This window comes from Cherax quadricarinatus, chromosome 85 (assembly GCF_038502225.1).
Source record: "Cherax quadricarinatus isolate ZL_2023a chromosome 85, ASM3850222v1, whole genome shotgun sequence".
Classification (NCBI taxonomy): domain Eukaryota; kingdom Metazoa; phylum Arthropoda; class Malacostraca; order Decapoda; family Parastacidae; genus Cherax; species Cherax quadricarinatus.
Window position 1 is genome coordinate 10,761,828 of NC_091376.1, and position 20,217 is coordinate 10,782,044.

Here is a 20,217-nt window from a genome sequence, read left to right on the forward strand (position 1 = left end):
AATGATGTGCAAGAACCTTAATTTTAAGGAGATTTAGCCGACCATGGCAAGTTGTCTTTAAAGAAGAAATGCGAGGTCTCCGAGTCAGCCAGCGATCAAAGAGCAGGCCCAAAAACTTGACCATATCACATGCCAGAATACATGAATCGTTTAAGTACAAGGGAGTATCCAGAACAAGAGGACGTCTAGTGAAGGTAATGAATCGGCTTTTTGTACCAGAAAATTTAAAGCCATGAGAAGTGATCCAATGGGAGACTCAGTCTATCACAACCCTGAAGGGAGGCTGCTACTAGTCGACAGTCAGTGCCCGAGTAAGCTACAGCGAAGTCATCAACATAAAGTGACGACCAAATATGTAAAGGAAGAAAAGAAGGTAGGTCATTTATAGCTAAGAAAAAAAGAGTAGTGCTGAGAACACAACCTTGAGGGACTCCCTCGGCTTGTACAAAGTCCGAGGAGAGGAAAGCGAGGCGCCAATACGGACCCAAAAAATGTCTATCGGACAAGAAAGCGGCGATAAGTAAGTAAGTTTATTCAGGTATACACAAATATAGTTATATAGAATTATCATACATAGCAGCATATATGTAGAGAACCTGAGATAACCCAAAAAAGTCAGACAGAGTGACTTATTTCCATTGGTAGTTTGGTAGATTACCATGGAGGCCTAAGGAGTGGGCTTGGGCTAGAATGTTATACTTCCAAGTAGTGTCATATGCATTCTCAAGATCAAAAAAGACTGCAAGGACAGAGTGGTTGTTAGCAAAGGCATTTCGAATATAAGTATCTAAGTGGAGCAAGGGGTCTAAAGTAGAGTGGCCTTTGTGAAAGCCATATTGGCAAGGGGAAAGACTATTGTGTCTCTAAGAACTACATCAGACGTTTATTCACCAAACGTTCCATCACCTTGCAGACCACACTGGTCAGAGCAATGGGACGATAGTGAGAGGTGTCAAGCCCCAAGGCGCCCGGTTATAAGATTTCGTTCGGATTTTTAACCCCGGAGGGTTAGCCACCCAGGATAACCCAAGAAAGTCAGTGCGTCATCAAGGACTGTAACTTATTTCCACTGTGGTCCTCAATCTTGTCCCCCAGGATGCGACCCACACCAGTCGACCAACGCCCAGGTACCTATTTGCTGCTAGGTGAACAGGACAACAGGTGTAAGGAAACGTGTCGAAATGTTTCCACCCGCCGGAAATCGAACCCGGGCCCTCCGAGTGTGAAGCGGGAGCTTTAGCCACCAGGCCACCAGGCCACCGGGCCACGGTAGTACAATAGCCGATCTCCAGTGTTGATGGAGAACTCCTCGCTCCTAAATTAGATTGAAAAGACGTAAAAGAACGGGAAGGGCCGTAGAATGGAGATGTTGTAGCATACTGATGTGTGTATCATCAGGTCCCATTACCGACGGCAGGCAAATGAAGAAGTAGAAGTAGAAAGTGGTGCGGAGGTAGGAGTGTCAGAGGATAAAACTGCAAAAGAATTAGAAACTGGGGTGACCCCGGAAGACACCGACGCAGAGGGAGTGGGAGGCGGAGAGGACCGTCGAGGTTGGAGGTCTGCGGGCTACCCGAGCATATGGGACACCAAGAAGTTTTCCTTGAAGGCGGACCTGAGAGACTGCCATAGTGTAAGGCCCTCACGCTCTTTAAGGTAACGGATATTTCGTTCATTACGATAAACCTGGCAACGGCGGGGAAAGGATGAGGTTCTTTGCAATTGAGACAAGAGGGGGGAAGACTACAGGACGTATTGGACTGATGATCTGCTGCACCGCAGACCGAGCATTCTGAAACACTAGTATGTTATGGTTCTTTGAGTTTAATAATGTAGGGAACCACTGAAGGGTTTTCTCTGCCAGAGATGTCAGGAGACACTCTCCTGAAAAATGATAAGTGATACCGACATGATGTGGAACAGACTATTATGTACAGTCGAGTCCTAATTAGGACTGAAGAAGCCACTAGTGGTGAAACAGTTTCTTCCAATGTTTTGAACTGTCGTAAGTGTCAGTCTGTGGAAAGTCTCATTTCCTGACGAACAAAACCCCATTTTAACTTTATTACGAGTAATTTTTTTTTGTAAATCTAGTAGGTTATTCCAAGGGGTCCTGGAAGGAATCTCCCTATGTAATTAACCTGTAATTAAGATCGTCCATTTCTTGTAACAAGATACTGGAACATCGTCCATTTCTTGTAACGAGATACTGGAACATCGTCCATTTCTTGTAACAAGATACTGGAATATCGTCCATTTCTTGTAACAAGATACTGGAACATCGTCCATTTCTTATAACGAGATACTGGAACATCGTCCATTTCTTGTAACGAGATACTGGAACATCGTCCATTTCTTGTAACAAGATACTGGAACATCGTCCATTTCTTGTAACAAGATACAGGAACAATGTCTAGTTTAGTTATCCTTTTAGAAAAAACAGTATAGTGATAAAGGTTTAATTTCAATTAGAAAAAACTCCAACAAATATAAAATTAACGGTCTTTCTTCTCTTACTAATTTATAAGCAAGAGTACTCAAGGTACCTTATTACTGCCGCTACAAGATTTACGATTGTCTTCGTAAATATCTTACTTCTGGGTAACTCTGAAAGTTATGAATATACATAGAAGTTGTAAATAAACAGTAATTTCAATGGAAGTAACACATTATCCATATAAGGACGGATCTTATGATATAATCCGTGATCCTAAATCACAAACTCAAATTAAGAGTTTGCATAACACAATCATTTGTATGTCAGGATCAATGAAGTGACCATAACTATGGGCCTTTCTGTAGAATACCGAATCCAGGCTCAACACAGATTAAAATGGGCCTTTCTATAGAATACCGAATCCAGGCTCAACACAGATTAAAATGGGCCTTTCTATAGAATACCGAATCCAGGCTCAACACAGATTACAATCTGTGTCTTAGTGTAGTTGTACTCAAAAATAAGATCTATGTTATATAAAGGAAATAGACAATGTTTGGAAGACATACACATTAAGAGAAAGCGCAAATGACAGTCTATTAATAAATCTGTTTTTCCACCAATACACAGAGTAAACCAGGAGTCACCAACGACACCGTTTCTTAAAGAAACTTGAAACCTTACCAGACAACCAGAAGAGAGAGAGAGAGAGAGAGAGAGAGAGAGAGAGAGAGAGAGAGAGAGAGAGAGAGAGAGAGAGAGAGAGAGAGAGAGAGAGATAGAGAGAGAGAGAGAGAGAGAGAGAGAGAGAGAGATGAAGAGAGAGATGAGAGAGAGAGAGAGAGAGAGAGAGAGAGAGAGAGAGAGAGAGAGAGAGAGAGAGAGAGAGAGAGAGAGAGAATGTGTTTACTATGCACAGGGCTGAAAAAGACTCTCTGAATCTAAGTCCACTAGCCTCGCACCAGGTCGGAGCAACAGTAAGCTAAACCCTAAACCAGCTAACTGTAGTTGGCATAATTGTTTCCCACCGTCAGTAGTTCATTCTCCTCATTTAACAAAAGAAACACATCCCACCTATTTACATAGATAAAAATAATAATAATAATAATAATAATAATAATAATAATAATAATAATAATAATAATAATAATAATAATAATAATAATAATAATAATGATAATGATAATAACTGATGAGACAAATATTAATAAAGATATTCGCGATATAATATTATTTAAATACAACATTGGATCATATACACGGGGCGCAACAACTTCATTTGAACTTCTCATTCCTTTAAAGGAGTTTCCAGTAGCCTACGATCCAACATCCATCGTTTTTCCAGCTTCCAATCGTCTCTCATACAACCCTCCCCCTCCTCCAAGAAATCTCCCATATCCTCCCATCCAACCCCATCACCTTTCCACCCTCCCATTCCCTCTCATCCATCCCTCGCCCCTTCAAAGTTATCATGATTTTAGATATAGAAAGAAAACAAAGAAGATTTTTACCAGACTAGAGGTGGGGTTCAAAACATGGCGAGTGGTGGTATATATTGGACAGTCTGCTCTGAGGCTGCTGCTGGAGTCCCGGACCTGTCATAAAAAAAAATATTGCGCATAATTAAGTGAAAATATTGACGCTGGTCAACGCCACCTCACGCTGCTACACACACACACACACACACACACACACACACACACACACACACACACACTTTAAGAAGAAGTATTAGCTTTAAGAAGAGGTATGGTAAAGCTCATGGAGCAGGGAGTGACCTAGTGGCGACCAGTGAAGAGGCGGGGCCAGGAGCTATGTCTCGACCTCTGCAACCACAACTGAGTACAATTTGGTGAGTACATACACTCAACCTCTGCAACCACATATAGGAGAAGTACACACACACACACACACACACACACACACACACACACACACACACACACACACACACACACACACAATTCCTTCAGCCTTAGAGTTATCAGGAAGTGAAACAATCTGAAGAGTGTAGTAGTAGAGGCAGGATTAATACACAGCTTTAAGAAGAGGTACGATAACTCTTGGAGCAGGGGGAGAGTGGACCTAGCAGCGACTAGCGAAGAGGAGTGGCCGGGAGCTGGGAATCGACCCCTGCAACTACAAGTAGGCGAGTATAGTACTGAAGACGGGACATCACAAGCATAGCAACATTCCTGTTGCTATAAGCAGGTAATTACACACACATACCTGGAGAGGGTTTTGGGGATCAATGCCCCCGCGGCCAGGTATGTGACCAGGGGGGAAAATATATGTATTTTACGATAAATTACTGAAAAAAAACATGAAAACCCCTTTGTTTACAATATGGCGGAGGGAACTAGTTCAGAACAGCTGTGCATTTATACCAGAAGAAAAAAATTACAGAATGGATGGACAGGCTCAAAATCGTAAGAAAAAATCTATAGAATGGATGGACAGACACAAAAATCGTAAAAAAATATATAGAATGGATGGACAGACACAAAATCGTAAAAAAAAATTATAGAATGGATGGACAGACACAAAATCGTAAAAAAAATTATAGAATGGATGGACAGACACAAAATCGTAAAAAAAAATTATAGAATGGATGGACAGACACAAAATCGTAAAAAAAATCTATAGAATGGATGGACAGACACAAAATCGTAAAAAGATTTATAGAATGGATGGCCAGACACAAATCGTAAAAAAAAAAAAAAATCACGTTACCAGAAAAAACTGGATACGGAAACCGTAACTTTGAAAACCAAAATAGTATTAAAAGTTTCAATTAAATAAATGGAGAAAACACTAAAAGAACAAGATAATGTAATAAGGAAAGAGACGATATAAGATCCATAATTGATAATAACAATAAATATATATAATAAAAACTTATTTTACATATTCATATACAGGATAAAAATTTACGAATGTAAAAAAGAGAGAGAAGAAAATCATTAAAAATAAATAATACACCAAAACAAGGTACAATAAAATCTTTTATTCAAGTTTGTAACTTTATGTGAATTTAATAAAGACAAAATATAAGGAATAAAGAATAAATTTATATTATTAAAGTAAAGGGATCAATGTGTTGGTCACTACAATAATTTTGTTCTGATAATAATAATTACAATAAGAAGCTTATAACTCAGGTTGTGTTTACAAAACATATTTTAAACACAAAGGATTTAAATCTCACCCAGGTGGCAGGATATATACACCGAGAAGTGTTTCTCTGTGTATATATACACCGAGCAGTGTTTCTCTGTGTGTATATACACCGAGCAGTGTTTCTCTGTGTGTATATACACCGAGAAGTGTTTCTCTGTGTATATATACACCGAGAAGTGTTTCTCTGTGTGTATATACACCGAGAAGTGTTTCTCTGTGTATAGATACACCGAGAAGTGTTTCTGTGTGTATATACACCGAGAAGTGTTTCTGTGTATATATACACCGAGAAGTGTTTCTGTGTATATATACATCGAGAAGTGTTTGTGTGTATATTCACCGAGAAGTGTTTCTTTGTGTATATATACATCGAGAAGTGCTTCTCTGTGTATATATACATCGAGAAGTGTTTCTCTGTGTATATACACCGAGAAGTGTTTCTCTGTGTATATACACCGAGAAGTGTTTCTCTGTGTGTATATACACCGAGAAGTGTTTCTCTGTGTGTATATACACCGAGAAGTGTTTCTCTGTGTGTATATACACCGAGAAGTGTTTCTCTGTGTGTATATACACCGAGAAGTGTTTCTGTGTATATATACACCGAGAAGTGTTTCTCTGTGTGTATATACACCGAGAAGTGTTTCTCTGTGTATATATACACCGAGAAGTGTTTCTCTGTGTATATATACACCGAGAAGTGTTTCTCTGTGTATATATACACCGAGAAGTGTTTCTCTGTGTATATATACATCGAGAAGTGTTTCTCTGTATATATATACACCGAGAAGTGTTTCTCTGTGTATATATACACCGAGAAGTGTTTCTCTGTGTGTATATACACCGAGAAGTGTTTCTCTGTGTATATATACACCGAGAAGTGTTTCTCTGTGTGTATATACACCGAGAAGTGTTTCTCTGTGTATATATACACCGAGAAGTGTTTCTCTGTGTATATATACACCGATAAGTGTTTCTCTGTGTATATATACACCGAGAAGTGTTTCTCTGTGTATACATACACCGAGAAGTGTTTCTCCGTGTATGTATACACCGAGAAGTGTTTCTCTGTGTATATATACACCGAGAAGTGTTTCTCTGTGTGTATATACACCGAGAAGTGTTTCTCTGTGTATATATACACCGAGAAGTGTTTCTCTGTGTGTATATACACCGAGAAGTGTTTCTCTGTGTATATATACATCGAGAAGTGTTTCTCTGTGTGTATATACACCGAGAAGTGTTTCTCTGTGTGTATATACACCAAGAAGTGTTTCTCTGTGTATATATACACCGAGAAGTGTTTCTCTGTGTATATACATCGAGAAGTGTTTCTCTGTGTGTACATACACCGAGAAGTGTTTCTCTGTGTATGTATACATCGAGAAGTGTTTCCTCTGTGTGTATATACACCGAGAAGTGTTTCTCTGTGTATATATACACCGAGAAGTGTTTGTCTGTGTATATACATCGAGAAGTGTTTCTCTGTGTATGTATACATCGAGAAGTGTTTCCTCTGTGTGTATATACACCGAGAAGTGTTTCTCTGTGTATATATACACCGAGAAGTGTTTGTCTGTGTATATACATCGAGAAGTGTTTCTCTGTGTATATATACACCGAGAAGTGTTTGTCTGTGTATATACATCGAGAAGTGTTTCTCTGTGTATATATACACCGAGAAGTGTTTGTCTGTGTATATACATCGAGAAGTGTTTCTCTGTGTATGTATACATCGAGAAGTGTTTCTCTGTGTATATATACACCGAGAAGTGTTTCTCTGTGTATATATACACCGAGAAGTGTTTCTCTGTGTGTATATACACCGAGAAGTGTTTCTCTGTGTGTATATACACCGAGAAGTGTTTGTCTGTGTATATACACCGAGAAGTGTTTCTCTGTGTATATATACACCGAGAAGTGTTTGTCTGTGTATATACATCGAGAAGTGTTTCTCTGTGTGTATATACACCGAGAAGTGTTTCTCTGTGTATATATACATCGAGAAGTGTTTCTCTGTGTGTATATACACCGAGAAGTGTTTCTCTGTGTATATATACACCGAGAAGTGTTTCTCTGTGTATATATACACCGAGAAGTGTTTCTCTGTGTGTATATACACCGAGAAGTGTTTCTCTGTGTATATATACACCGAGAAGTGTTTCTCTGTGTATATACATCGAGAAGTGTTTCTCTGTGTGTATATACACCGAGAAGTGTTTCTGTGTATATATACATCGAGAAGTGTTTCCTCTGTGTGTATATACACCGAGAAGTGTTTCTCTGTGTATATATACATTGAGAAGTGTTTCTCTGTGTGTATATACACCGCGAAGTGTTTCTCTGTGTATATATACATCGAGAAGTGTTTCTCTGTGTGTATATACACCGAGAAGCGTTTCTCTGTGTATATATACATCGAGAAGTGTTTCTCTGTGTGTATATACACCGAGAAGTGTTTCTCTGTGTATATATACACCGAGAAGTGTTTCTCTGTGTGTATATACACCGAGAAGTTTCTCTGTGTATATATACATCGAGAAGTGTTTCTCTGTGTGTATATACACCGAGAAGTGTTTCTCTGTGTATATATACATCGAGAAGTGCTTCTCTGTGTGTATATACACCGAGAAGTGTTTCTCTGTATATATATACATCGAGAAGTGTTTCTCTGTGTGTATATACACCGAGAAGTGTTTCTCTGTGTATATATACACCGAGAAGTGTTTCTCTGTGTATATATACACCGAGAAGTGTTTCTCTGTGTATATACATCGAGAAGTGTTTCTCTGTGTGTGTATATACACCGAGAAGTGTTTCTCTGTATATATATACATCGAGAAGTGTTTCTCTGTGTGTATATACACCGAGAAGTGTTTCTGTGTATATATATACATCGAGAAGTGTTTCTGTGTATATATACACCGAGAAGTGTTTCTCTGTGTATATACACCGAGAAGTGTTTCTCTGTGTATATACACACCGAGAAGTGTTTCTCGGTGTGTATATATAAACTGGGTTTATTTTAATATCTATTTCAGGGATTAAAGCATTCTTGTCTGGTGGTTTACCTGGAGAGAGTTCCGGGGGTCAACGCCCCCGCGGCCCGGTCTGTGACCAGGCCTCCTGGTGGATTAGAGCCTGATCAACCAGGCTGTTACTGCTGGCTGCACGCAAACCAACGTACGAGCCACAGCCCGGCTGGTGAGGAACCAACTTTAGGTGCTTGTCCAGTGCCAGCTTGAAGACTGCCAGCAACCTTAATGACCCTAGTGTAGTTGATAGGCTTTAAACCTCATTAATCAACAAATAAATCTTAATGACCCTAGTGTAGTAGTCTTGAAACCCCATTAACCGACCAACCAGTCTTAATGATCCTTAATGTAGTCGATATTCTTTAAACCTCATTAATCAAATAACCAGTCGATAAGCTAAATGGGGAATACTACACTGCACTACTATTACTACAACTAGACTAAGGGACCCATTGCCCTCTATTACTACTAGACTGAGAGTCCTATTACCTTCTATTACTACAACTAGACTGAGAGACCCATTACCTTCTATTACTACAACTAGACTAAGGGACCCATTACCTTCTATTACTACAACTAGACTGAGGGACCCATTACCTTCTATTACTACAACCAGACTGAGGGACCCATTGTCCTCTATTACTACTAGACTGAGGGACCCATTACCTTCTATTACTACAACTAGACTGAGGGACCCATTGCCCTCTATTACTACTAGACTGAGGGACCCATTGTCCTCTATTACTACAACTAGACTGAGGGATCCATTGCCCTCTATTACTACTAGACGAAGGGACCCATTACCTTTTATTACTACAACTAGACTGGGGGACCCATTGCCCTCTATTACTACTAGACTGAGGGCCCCATTACCTTCTATTACTACAACTAGACTGAGGGACCTATTGCCCTCTATTACTACTAGACTGAGGGATCCATTACCTTATATTACTACAACTAGACTGAGGGACCCATTGCCCTCTATTACTACTAAACTGATGGACCCATTACCTTCTATTACTACAACTAGACTGAGGGCCCCACTCCATAAAGGTGGCAGCAAAGCGTTAGCTAAGAACTATAGACCAATAGCTCTGACGTCCCACATCATAAAAATCTTTGAAAGAGTGCTAAGAAGCAGGATTGCAAATCACATGGATTCCCAAAATCTGCACAATCCAGGGCAACATGGGTTCAGGGCAGGTCGCTCCTGCCTCTCACAACTACTGGATCACTATGATATGGCCTTGGATGCACTGGAAGAAAATCAGAATGCAGATGTAATATACACAGACTTTGCAAAAGCATTTGACAAATGCGATCATGGTGTAATAGCCCATAAAATACGTGCTAAAGGAATAACTGGGAAAGTGGGGAGATGGATCTTCAACTTCCTAACAAATCGAACACAGAGTAGTGGTCAACAGAGTTAAATCGGAGGCTGCCATAGTGAAGAGCTCTGTTCCACAAGGCACAGTACTCGCCCCCATCTTATTCCTCATCCTCATATCAGACATAGACAGAGATATACATCACAGCACCGTATCATCCTTTGCGGATGATACTAGGATCTGCATGAGGCTGTCATCTGCTGAGGACGCGGTTAACCTCCAAGATGATATAAACAAAGTTTTCCAGTGGGCAACGGTAAACAATATGATGTTCAATGAGGACAAATTCCAACTACTCCGTTATGGAAAACTGGAGGAGATAATAACTAGAACAGAGTATACTACTGACTCTGGCCATACAATAGAGCGGAAAAATAATGTAAGGGACCTGGGAGTAGTAATGTCTGAGGATCTCACTTTCAAGGATCACAACAGTGCCACGATCGCACGTGCAAAGAAAATGAAAGGATGGATAATGAGAACGTTCAAAACGAGAGATGCCAAGCCAATGATGATTCTTTTCAAATCACTTGTTCTCTCTAGGCTGGAATACTGCTGTACATTAACATCTCCATTCAAAGCAGGTGAAATTGCAGATCTAGAGAGTGTACAGAGATCCTTTACTGCACGTATAAGTTCTGTCAAGCACCTTAACTACTGGGAACGCTTGGAAGCACTTGACTTGTACTCGTTGGAACGCAGGAGGGAGAGATATATCATAATCTACACTTGGAAAATCCTGGAAGGAATGGTTCCAAATCTGCACACAGAAATCACTCCCTACGAAAGTAAAAGACTGGGCAGGCGATGCAAAATGCCCCCAATTAAATGTAGGGGCGCCATTGGTACACTAAGGGAAAACATCATAAGTGTCCGGGGCCCAAGACTGTTCAACAGCCTCCCATCAAGCATTAAGGGAATTGCCAATAAACCCCTGGCTGCCTTCAAGAGAGAGCTGGACAGATACCTAAAGTCAGTGCCGGATCAGCCGGGCTGTGGCTCGTACGTTGGACTGCGTGCGGCCAACAGTAACAGCCTAGTTGATCAGGCCCTGATCCATCGGGAGGCCTGGTCATGGACCGGGCCGCGGGGGCGTTGATCCCCGGAATAACCTCCAGGTAACCCTCTATTACTACAAGTAGACGGAGGGACCCATTACCTCGTCTTCTACTGTTTCCAGGTTGTACAACTAATATGTGGGTGATACAGCCCCACTGTGGGTGATACAGCCCCACAGTGGGTGATACAGCCCCACTGTGGGTGATACAGCCCCACTGTGGGTGATACAGCCCCACTGTGGGTGATACAGCCCCACTGTGGGTGATACAGCCCCACTGTGGGTGATACAGCCCCACTGTGGGTGATACAGCCCCACTGTGAGTGATACAGCCCCACTGTGAGTGATACAGCCCCACTGTGGGTGATACAGCCCCACTGTGGGTGATACAGCCCCACTGTGGGTGATACAGCCCCACTGTGGGTGATACAGCCCCACTGTGGGTAATACAGCCCCACTGTGGGTGATACAGCCCCACTGTGGGTGATACAGCCCCACTGTGGGTGATACAGCCCCACTGTGGGTGATACAGCCCCACTGTGGGTGTTACAGCCCCACTGTGGGTGATACAGCCCCACTGTGGGTGATACAGCCACACTGTGGGTGATACAGCCCCACTGTGGGTGATACAGCCCCACTGTGGGTGACACAGCCCCACTGTGGGTGATACAGCCCCACTGTGGGTGATACAGCCCCACTGTGGGTGATACAGCCCCACTGTGGGTGGTACAGCCCCACTGTGGGTGATACAGCCCCACTGTGGGTGATACAGCCCCACTGTGGGTGATACAGCCCCACTGTGGGTGATACAGCCCCACTGTGGGTGATACAGCCCCACTGAGTGATACAGCCCCACTGTGGGTGATACAGCCCCACTGTGGGTGATACAGCCCCACTGTGGGTGATACAGCCCCACTGTGGGTGATACAGCCCCACTGTGGGTGATACAGCCCCACTGTGGGTGATACAGCCCCACTGTGAGTGATACAGCCCCACTGTGGGTGATACAGCCCCACTGTGGGTGATACAGCTCCACTGTGGGTGAAACAGCCCCACTGTGGGTGATAAAGCCACACTGTGGGAGATACAGCCCCACTGTGGGTGATACAGCCCCACTGTGGGTGATACAGCCCCACTGTGGGTGATAAAGCCCCACTGTGGGTGATACAACCCCACTGTGGGTGATACAGCCCCACTGTGAATGATACAGCCCCACTGTGGGTGATACAGCCCCACTCTGGGTGATAAAGTCCCACTTTGGGTGATACAGCCCCAATGTGAAAGATACAACCCCACTGTGGGTGATACAACCCCACTGTGGGTGATACAGCCCCACTGTGAATGATACAGCCCCACTGTGGGTGATACAGCCCCACTGTGGGTGATACAACCCCACTGTGGATGATACAGCCCCAATGTGAAAGATACAACCCCACTGTGGGTGATACAGCCCCATTGTGGGTGATACAGCCCCACTGTGGGTGATACAGCCCCACTGTGGGTGATAAAGCCACACTATGGGTGATAAAGCCACACTATGGGTGATAAAGCCACACTGTGGTTGATAAAGCCACACTGTGGGTGATAAAGCCACATTGTGGGTGATAAAGCCACACTGTGGGTGATAAAGCCACACTGTGGGTGATAAAGCCACACTATGAATGATACGACCCCACTGTGGGTGATACAGCCCCACTGTGGGTGATTCAGCCCCACTGTGGGTGATAAAGCCACACTGTGGGTGATAAAGCCACACTGTGAATGATACAACCCCACTGTGGGTGATACAGCCCCACTGTGGGTGATAAAGCCACACTATGAATGATACGACCCCACTGTCGGTGATACAGCCCCACTGTGGGTGATAAAGGCGCACTGTGGTTGATAAAGCCACACTGCGGGTGATAAAGCCACACTGTGGGTGATAAAGCCACACTGTGGGTGATACAGCAACACTGTGGGTGATACAGCTCCACTGTGGGTGATAAAGGCGCAATGTGGTTGATAAAGCCACACTGTGGGTGATAAAGCCACACTGTGGGTGATAAAGCCACACTGTGGGTGATAAAGCCACACTGTGGGTGATAAAGCAACACTGTGGGTGATACAGCCCCACTGTGGGTGATAAAGGCGCACTGTGGTTGTTAAAGCCACACTGTGGGTGATACAGCCCCACTGTGGGTGATACAACCCCACTGTGGGTGATACAGCCCCACTGTGGGTGATACAGCCCCACTGTGGGTGATATAGCCCCACTGTGGGTGATACAGCCCCACTGTGGGTGATAAAACCCCACTGTGGGTGATACAGCCCCACTGTGGATGATACAGCCTCACTGTGGGTGATAAAGCCACACTGTGAATGATACGACCCCACTGTGGGTGATAAAGGCGCACTGTGGGTGATAAAGCCACACTGTGAATGATACGACCCCACTGTGGGTGATAAAGGCGCACTGTGGGTGATAAAGGCGCACTGTGGGTGATAAAGCCACACTGTGGGTGATACAGCCCCACTGTGGGTGATAAAGGCGCACTGTGGTTGATAAAGCCACACTGTGGGTGATAAAGCCACACTGTGGGTGATACTGCCCCACTGTGGGTGATAAAGACGCGCTGTGGTTGATAAAGCCACACTGTGGGTGATAAAGCCACACTGTGGGTGATAAAACCACACTGTGAATGATAAAGCCACACTGTGGGTGATACTGCCCCACTGTGGGTGATAAAGACGCGCTGTGGTTGATAAAGCCACACTGTGGGTGATAAAGCCACACTGTGGGTGATAAAACCACACTGTGGATGATAAAGCCACACTGTGGGTGATAAAGCCACACTGTGGGTGATAAAACCACACTGTGGATGATAAAGCCACACTGTGGGTGATAAAGCCACACTGTGGGTGATAAAGCCACACTGTGGGTGATAAAGCCACATTGTGGATGATAAAGCCACACTGTGGGTGATAAAACCACACTGTGGATGATAAAGCCACACTGTGGGTGATAAAGCCACACTGTAGGTGATAAAGCCACACTGTGGGTGATAAAGCCACATTGTGGATGATAAAGCCACACTGTGGGCGTAACAATTTTTTCACTACCTAAAGTAGCTTGAAGCTACTACACATGTACTAACGCTACTGTCTACCAACTAAAGTAGCTTGAAGCTACTACACATGTACTAACGCTACTGTCTACCAACTAAAGTAGCTTGAAGCTACTACACATGTACTAACACTACTGTCTACCAACTAAAGTAGCTTGAAGCTACTACACATGTACTAACGCTACTGTCTACCAACTAAAGTAGCTTGAAGCTACTACACATGTACTAACGCTACTGTCTACCAACTAAAGTAGCTTGAAGCTACTACACATGTACTAACGCTACTGTCTACCAACTAAAGTAGCTTGAAGCTACTACACATGTACTAACGCTACTGTCTACCAACTAAAGTAGCTTGAAGCTACTACACATGTACTAACGCTACTGTCTACCAACTAAAGTAGCTTGAAGCTACTACACATGTACTAACGCTACTGTCTACCAACTAAAGTAGCTTGAAGCTACTACACATGTACTAACGCTACTGTCTACCAACTAAAGTAGCTTGAAGCTACTACACATGTACTAACGCTACTGTCTACCAACTAAAGTAGCTTGAAGCTACTACACATGTACTAACGCTACTGTCTACCAACTAAAGTAGCTTGAAGCTACTACACATGTACTAACGCTACTGTCTACCAACTAAAGTAGCTTGAAGCTACTACACATGTACTAACGCTACTGTCTACCAACTAAAGTAGCTTGAAGCTACTACACATGTACTAACGCTACTGTCTACCAACTAAAGTAGCTTGAAGCTACTACACATGTACTAACGCTACTGTCTACCAACTAACACTTGAGACACTCTCCCAGTCATCCTTCTCATTAAGGCAGACCAAAAGCTTACTCAATAAACATTTTTTCTACCTCAACCTCACTTCCAGTCGCACAATTTCCTCATTATCATTCACCTGGATACTTCATTACTACGGTATTTACACTCTTGCTAATGCCAGTCCGCACGGGTACAAATAAACCAGAGATTTTTAACGGTGTATCCCCTGCTGCCAGACGTTAATAATAATAAAATAATAATAATAATAATAATCCTTATTTCTACAAATACATGATAAAACTTATACAGACCATAGCTGACATCAATGAAATACTATATAGAAAGCCCTTTGTATAGTAGAGAATTTCCCGCAAATTAGATCAATTTTGTCCCCAGGATACGACCCACATCAGTCGTCTAACACCCAGGTAACTATTTTACTGCTAGGTGAATAGGGACAGCAGGTGTTCTAAGGAACCACGTCCTCATGTGTTTCCACCCGTACCGGGGATCGAACCACGGACCTCAGTGTGTGAAGTGAGTGCGCTAACAATCGAGCTACGGGACACCCGGTATAACCCCTTGTTATTGGCGATTATCTAACATTGGTTTAGAATTAAGGCTAAGGTTTGTTCAAAATGGTATATAATAACGACCGGTTGATAAGATATGTGAAATATTTTCAACATTAATGATACCCAACTGTTGCTCACTTGTAAATAAGTTTATTTAGGAACAGTAACAGCATAATTATCATAGACAGTGTAAAATATAATTCTAATATAAGCTAAGAGCGTTCAGAAATTAACGTATTTACATGGGCTATAAATATAACGTATTTTAAGACGAAATGCTTTTTGACAGGCGTATTTTACTCCTGTTATCTTGAGTAATGACCACAGAAGTATGTAAAGGAATAAATTCTCCTATCTGTAAAGGAATAAATTCTCCTATCTGTTGCGCTCGTGGCTTGGTTGGCAGCATCCTCTGCTTCTTACACACACTAAGGGTCTCCAATTGATTCCTGGCACGGGTGAAACGATGGACATTTTTCCTTAAACCTGCTGCCCCTGTTTATCTAGGAGTCAGTAGGTACCTGGGTGTTAGTCGACTGGTGTGGGTGGCATCCTGGGGAGCAACATTAACCTAAGTTGCCAGAAATGTTCTTCATAACCAGGGACTTTCTGTTTAGTATGTCAGATGTCAACTAGGTTTGTATTAGTTGTATGCACTCATAGAAAAAATAAACATTATTCATTATTATTATTATTATTATTATTATTGTTATTATTGCTATTGTTGTTGTTGTTGTTGTTGTTGTAAATATACACAGACATATAATCCGGTAGACTGTTGTTCATTTCTTCACCAAAAAAAAAAAAATAACAATTATATTATTTCCTGATCCTTCAAAGTAGGTTCCTTGATGCTGGTGATGGGGTTCTTGATCTAAAGAATTAGGCTTGTCCTTCCGTTCTTTGGATCAAACCTGATTGCCTCCCATTCCCCAGGCGCGGTACGACATCCTGGGAAATCGAAGCCCACACGACAATTAATTTTCTGTTTGAGAATGACTTCACAGTCGTATGACTGAATTTCCATCTTCATGAACAAACCAGAAGGGCCGGGGGGGGCGTTGACCCCCGAAACCCCCTTCAGGTATAGACGGAGGATTCGCTACACAAATAACCCGCACATAGGAGACAGGAGCTTACGACGACGTTAATGTAACTTTGTAAATGGTCCAAGTCAGACCGAAACGTGGTCGTCAGCTCCTCTCTCCTATGTGTGGGTTATCTGTGTATTGTTCCAGTCACGGTATTGTGCCATTTTGCTCTTTACGGAGGATTCAAAACAGCGCTGATTTCAGAAAGGTAAACATTGTAGGCCAGGATGAATTACAACAACTAGATATACTGAATGTTGAACACAGAGTAAAACAACTGAAGTTAAATCACGTTTATAAAACTGTTCACAAGCAGAGTCCAGAATATCTTCCTACTAAGTTCGTCAAGTCTGGGAACCAAGCAAGTATAGCACTAAGGGAAGGGAACAACTTTGTAGTACCTAGTCAGTGCTCAGACTTCAAACACCTTTTATTGTACAGCAATAAAGGAGTGGAACGGACTGCTGCTCAGTTTACCTCATTCCTAGTATATCTCCTTCTATTGTAACTAATTTTCACACTTGAGTTACTTAGCTGTTTTAACTTTCAAAGTTTAAATAAGATATTACAAGGACCCCCATGGAAATAAGTTACTTTGTCTGATATATTTTAGTTATCCTGGATAATCTACACATATGTTCCTATGTATGATAATTTATGTAACTGTCTTTGTGTGTACCTGTACCTAGATAAACTTACTTGCCATCCCATTTTTGTTCCAACGCACCAGCTGTCTCCCACCGAGGCAGGGTGACCTAAAAAGAAAAACTAAAAACTAAAGTTTTTCTTTAGTAATTTATACAGAAGGGGTTACTAGCCCCTCGCTCCCAGTAGTTTAGTAGCTTCCTACAACACGGAGAAAGAATTCTTTTCCACTTCCCATATCTAGATTTAATAATCCTTTCTCAAACCTCTAAAATAATAATCTTTATGTCTATATGTACAAGGCATATAGACCATAGCTGACATCAGTGACATACTATATAGAAAGCACCTTGTTATGCACAGCATTTCGGGTAAATTTTGTCTCCAGGATGCGACCCACACCCGTCGACTAATACCCAGGTACTTATTTTACCGGTAGGTGAACAGAGACATCAGGTGTCTTAAGGAAACACGTCCTAATGGTTCCACCTGTACTGCGGGTCGAACCACGGACCACAGTGTGTAAGCTGAGTGCGCTGCCAATCGAGCTACGGGGTACCTTTAAATCCTGATGACTTTCTCAGCAGTACCTTGGCTTTCTTTGTTGACTCAAGCATCTTTATTTCTGAACACATTCCCAGACTACTTGACCAGTGTCTACTGTTGATTTTCTGACTTATTAATTATTAATCATTAGCATTAAGTCTACAGACACTAAATACTTGGAATACCTGAGTGGGTATTTATTTATATGCAAAATACACACACACACACAGGGACCTGGAGCTAAGACTACTACCACAAAGGCAACATATATATATATATATATATATATATATATATATATATATATATATATATATATATCTATATATATATATATATATATATATATATATATCAAATTGGGGAGGAGGAGTACGGAAGAAGTGAATGTTTTCAGATACTTGGGAGTTGACGTGTCGGCGGATGGATTTATGAAGGATGAGGTTAATCATAGAATTGATGAGGGAAAAAAGGTGAGTGGTGCGTTGAGGTATATGTGGAGTCAAAAAACGTTATCTATGGAGGCAAAGAAGGGAATGTATGAAAGTATAGTAGTACCAACACTCTTATATGGATGTGAAGCTTGGGTGGTAAATGCAGCAGCGAGGAGACGGTTGGAGGCAGTGGAGATGTCCTGTCTAAGGGCAATGTGTGGTGTAAATATTATGCAGAAAATTCGGAGTGTGGAAATTAGGAGAAGGTGTGGAGTTAATAAAAGCATTAGTCAGAGGGCAGAAGAGGGGTTGTTGAGGTGGTTTGGTCATTTAGAGAGAATGGATCAAAGTAGAATGACATGGAAAGCATATAAATCTATAGGGGAAGGAAGGAGGGGTAGGGGTCGTCCTCGAAAGGGTTGGAGAGAGGGGGTAAAGGAGGTTTTGTGGGCGAGGGGCTTGGACTTCCAGCAAGCGTGCGTGAGCGTGTTAGATAGGAGTGAATGGAGACGAATGATACTTGGGACCTGACGATCTGTTGGAGTGTGAGCAGGGTAATATTTAGTGAAGGGATTCAGGGAAACTGGTTATTTTCATATAGTCGGACTTGAGTCCTGGAAATGGGAAGTACAATGCCTGCACTTTAAAGGAGGGGTTTGGGATATTGGCAGTTTGGAGGGATATGTTGTGTATCTTTATACGTATATGCTTCTAAACTGTTGTATTCTGAGCACCTCTGCAAAAGCAGTGATAATGTGTGAGTGTGGTGAAAGTGTTGAATGATGATGAAAGTATTTTCTTTTTGGGGATTCTCTTTCTTTTTTGGGTCACCCTGCATCGGTGGGAGACGGCCGACTTGTTGAGAAATATATATATATATATATATATATATATATATATATATATATATATATATATATATATATATATATATATATATATATATATATATATATATATAAATATATATATATATATATATATATATATATATATATATATATATATATATATATATATATATATATATATATATATATATATATATATATATATATATATATATATACACACATATGCGCTATGGTTCTTTACAGTAACTAAAATAGCAAAAAAAAATAAAAAAAATAGTTAGTGGCTCACGTCTTAAGGGCCTGGGTTCCATCCCGGCACAGTTAAAAACTTTGGGCTTGTTTCCTTACACCTGCTGTTCCTGTTCACCTAGCAGTAAGTAGGTACCAGGGTGTTAGTCGACTGGTGTGGGTGGCATCCTGGGAGACTAGAGTGAATGACCACAATGTAAATAAGACAGACAGACCTCGATGTTACACTGACTTTACTGGGTTACCCTGGGTGATTAACCATCCCTCTTTCCCCTCCCAGAGGGTTAAAAATCCCAACAAATATTATCTTTCACGATTAATAAGGTAAATATTTTTTTTCTAAGTTACCCATTAATTTTATTCCAGTACGACGTTGAAAGAAAACGATATTTTGATGTAAAACCAAAATAATAATAAATATACTAAATCGTACGTAAGTTTATTCAGGTATACACAAATAAAGTTATATAGATTATCACACATAGCAGCATATGTGTAGAGAACCTAGGATAACCCAAAAAAAGTCAGTGACTTACTTCCACTGGGGTCCTTTAAATAATAATAAATACAGGTCACACAAGATACTTACATTGAGAGGTGTATTTATCTCAGTGTGTATATGCTATAATTTGTTCATGATTGTAGCCATGTATAAACGTAAGTAACCATTCTTACAGGATTCATTACCTTTGTAACTTGTGAGTTCATTACCTGTGTACCTAGTTCAGGTATCAAAACTTTGGGGGTCCAGTCCCTGGACCCATTACGTACCTCTGTAATCTGTAAATACCTTTGTAACTTGTCATGATTGTGACTAGACCTACCTGGAGTTCAT

At 41.6% G+C, this 20,217-nt stretch overlaps 1 protein-coding gene across 1 annotated transcript in view; it reads right to left on the bottom strand.

The window, feature by feature from the left end:
* Window positions 1-3,983: 3,983 nt before the first annotated feature.
* Window positions 3,984-20,217, bottom strand: part of LOC128703256 (uncharacterized) — a 51,713-nt gene continuing 35,479 nt past the window's right edge. Inside the window, exon 8 of the transcript XR_011394404.1 lies at window positions 3,984-4,032. The gene's annotated coding sequence lies outside the window, so the exon portion shown is untranslated. The remainder of the gene's footprint in view (window positions 4,033-20,217) is intronic.